This window comes from Fukomys damarensis, unplaced genomic scaffold (assembly GCF_012274545.1).
Source record: "Fukomys damarensis isolate Sample0158 unplaced genomic scaffold, DMR_v1.0_HiC HiC_scaffold_34, whole genome shotgun sequence".
Taxonomy (NCBI): domain Eukaryota; kingdom Metazoa; phylum Chordata; class Mammalia; order Rodentia; family Bathyergidae; genus Fukomys; species Fukomys damarensis.
Window position 1 is genome coordinate 12,343,910 of NW_022900946.1, and position 3,626 is coordinate 12,347,535.

Genomic DNA, 3,626 nt, shown 5'->3' on the forward strand with positions numbered 1-3,626 from the left:
GAACAGCGCCTGGTATGCAGCAGGTGCTCTGGGAGCCCCAGCTGCTGTGACAATGATGACAAGCAGGCGCCCACTCTCTGTGGTCTCTGCAGGAAGCTGGGCTCAGGACAACTTGAAACTCAGGACTGGCAGCAACATTTTTTTTTTTTAAACTTAAAAGTTTCCTACTGAAACCTTTTAGTCTGTTTTTGTTGATGCTTGGGGAAAAACGGCTTTCCTTTAATTCACTGTGGCCTGAACTAAATGACACCGACTTGTGCCGGGGCCAATTTGAACCTAAGTCAAACTGCATTTTTCTCAGGTCTATTCACTTCGCTGGTGACTTTTGTAAAGAGATCTTTAACAAGAATTAATAAGTTGGCACTGATTATGCCCCAAGAGATGAGGGAGATGATAACTCAGAAGGGCACCCCTGAGATTTGTCAGTTTCCTGTCCCATTTTAGGTAGAGTGTTTTGAAAACCTTGGAGAAAGACTGAAACTCCCCACCGATCTGGGACTGTATGTGAGTTTTTACAACATTAACTGGAAAAAACAAGAACCCCGACATGGCACCCAGTGCACCTCCACAGATAAAGTCATTAACCAGATGAGCACTGTGAGCTGTTGCAGTAGGCAGAGGCTCCTTAATGGGACCTCGAAGGCCAAAGAAAAGAACATTGCTGAATCCATTACAGAAAAGAATGGGCACCAAGCCTCTATAATGCTCTCTCATTCCACGGCATTTCAGCACCCTGAAGGCCTGATAAGTGTTTGTAAGTTTGTTATGGTGCTTGTGGTCTTGAAACAATGCCTGCAGTCTTTCCAATGGAGTGAAAATGTCCCTGTAAGTATCGCAGCTGCACCACAGGTTGCAAACTCGAGCACCTGATGTGCTTATGGAGAAGGCAAGACAGATCCTCCTACAGACCAAACATAAGTGCCAGGGTAGTTGATCTCTGCATGAATGGGGGAAGGATATCCTGATACTAGTTTCAAAATCCATCCCTCCCTAGCTGAAATACTGCATCCCGGGTTTTGATTCCATAAGCGGCTGCCGAAGGGGACCTTCTGAACTGGATATGTGGTTGCTGTATTCCTGTAAGCTGCGCAGCAGCCGCACAAATAATGCTTCACGTCACCAACACTGGTGATGTGAGGTGATGCATCTTGTTTCGAAGATGTTAGGGTTGGTGGCCTGTTTTTATGAGCTTCTGAATCCCTCATGTTGCTTCTGATCTCTCCTGTTCATGAAGGATTTTTTATCAGCTCATAGAGGTTTCAGTCTATACTCAGTGGGCTCTGAGGCTGGGATGGCGAACAAGCATCACAGAGAAGAAACAACATGGTGCACACAAGGCAGCAAAGGTAACAAGAGCCTTTTTAAATTTTTTAAATCCTTTTACAGTTGAGATAAGACCTGAGCACTTATGTGTTCAGAAGTTTTAAGTAGAGTTCAATGGCAAATGCCTAAATGTGCCTAACCTGAGCCTCAATGTGGGACAGAGCATCTCCAGAGAAACTTTGGCCATACCTGCACCCAATTAGCTACCATAGTTTGGACCTCCCCACTGTGGGGTTTGCTTTGTGCTTCACGGTGTAGAACTGCATGGCAGGTGTCTTCGAGTGTGGCCTTCTTCCTATGATGTGTTTCTGAGGCGTTTCCATCCTTGTGGTTATGTCCTTGTGGTCTCTGTCCTTTTGACCGCAGAACGCTATTCCATTTTATGGATGTATCACATCTCATTACCCACTGTTGGACATCAGGTAATTCCCAGCTTTGGGATATTATGAATAACATTACTGGACCAGAGCTGTACAAGGCTTTATAAAATCATTTTCATGTATTTTGAGTGATTGCTGAGTCAGAGGAATGGTATATGCTTAACTTTGAGAAACTTGACTACTGTTAGGATTTTACATAATTTTCCATGAGATAACTCACTCCACACCCCAACTACCTTGTCAGATTGAGTCTTTACTTTTAGCCTTTCGGGATGTGTAGTGGTATTGCATTTATTTTATTTTATGTTTCTTGTCCTGAGGACTGAACCCAGGGTATTCTCTAGGATATTGTTTAGAAATGTTTGGAGTGTTGGTTTGGTATTCCTGAAGTTTCTCAGGTGTTCTTTGTCACGGAAGTATCTTATTTCCCCATCAATTTTGAAAGATAGTTTTGCAGAATACATCAGTCTAGGTTGGAGGTTGTTTTCTTTCAGGACTTGAAATACCTCATTCCAGGCTCTGCTTGACCTGAGCGTTTGTGTTGAAAAGTCTGCTGTGATTCTGATGGGCTTTCCTTTGCATGTGATATTTTCATTTCTCTAACTGCTTGTAGTATTTTGTTCTTCTATTGGGTTTCTGGTATCTTGATTATTATATATCTAGGTGTAGTTTTTTGTTTTGTTTTTGTTTTGTTGTTGTTGTTGTTTTGATCATGACTAGTTGGAGTCCTATATGCCTCACTTATCTGTATGTCAAATTCTTTTGCTCTGTTTGGAAAGATTTCTGTCATTAAATCTTTGAACAGTTTTTTTTATGGCATTTGTACTTTCTCCTACTTTTTCATGGACTCCTATCAATCTTACGTTATTCTTCTTTGCATCATCTAGGAGCTGTTGGATTGATTTCTCATGGTCCTTTACAATTTTTAAGAGATATCTCTTTTCATGGTCACTGATCTCCATTCTGTCTTCTATATCTGATAGTCTATCTTCAGATTGGGTCAATGTGTTGTGTACACTTTCAATAGAGTTTTTAATCTCCTGGCTATCTATTTGAATCTGTTTCATAGATTCCATTTCTTTCCTATGGTGGGCATTCATGGTTTCTATCATGGTCCTGACCTCATCTTTTTTTTTTCCTTCATTGAGTTTATTGGTACATTTTAGGTATACAGTACAGTTACATTCTTCACTGGGATCTTGTACCTTTACATGACAGGTGGTCTTGGTTCTCAATTTTCCCCTTGTCTCTGCCCTCCCTTCACCCTCATCTATTTTTTTTAAATCTGTTTCTGTTCTAGAGTCTCTAATCATGTCTTTCATTCTTCTCACTATCTCTGTAGTTATCTGGAAAATTATTTCTATTTTGAATTTTCTAGAGCCTCCTTCATCTGTTTTGTAACTTTCTGTGCTGTGAGTTCAGGACGTCCTGGTGGTTGATTGTCAGACTCGTTTTCCCTAGAATTTGCCTTTGGTGATCTGGAAGTCTGTATATTTGCCTTGCTTAGGTGTTTTCTCATTTGTATTTTTGTTGTTGGTACCATCCTTGGTTTAATTTCTGAGTTAATACTTCGATCTTCCAGATATAGCTGGTGGTTATGTTAGATTCTCTAATGACTTGGAGATACTCTCATTTTCATAATACTAGGAAGGACAACTGATGAGATCAACACCTTAGCCCAACTGATACAATCAGCAATACAATAACATCAAGCACAGCATAGAAAATGACAATTTGTGGTAGTTATTAATCTATTACCTTTAACTATGTGAATTAAATCAAAATCAAGGACCAGCCCCAAATATGTTTATGGTGAATAAACTCTTCAATATAGCAACTTTACCCTTCAGGATGGGGACTTAGAAGGAGTTGGGAAGAGAGGGATTTAGATAGGCAGGAGAATAGGAGAAGGTTATAAGTGAG

At 40.6% G+C, this 3,626-nt stretch overlaps 1 pseudogene; it reads right to left on the reverse strand.

Annotated features, from left to right (window-relative positions):
• Positions 1-281: 281 nt before the first annotated feature.
• LOC104852438 lies at positions 282-1,205 on the reverse strand (annotated as a pseudogene).
• Positions 1,206-3,626: the final 2,421 nt, after the last annotated feature.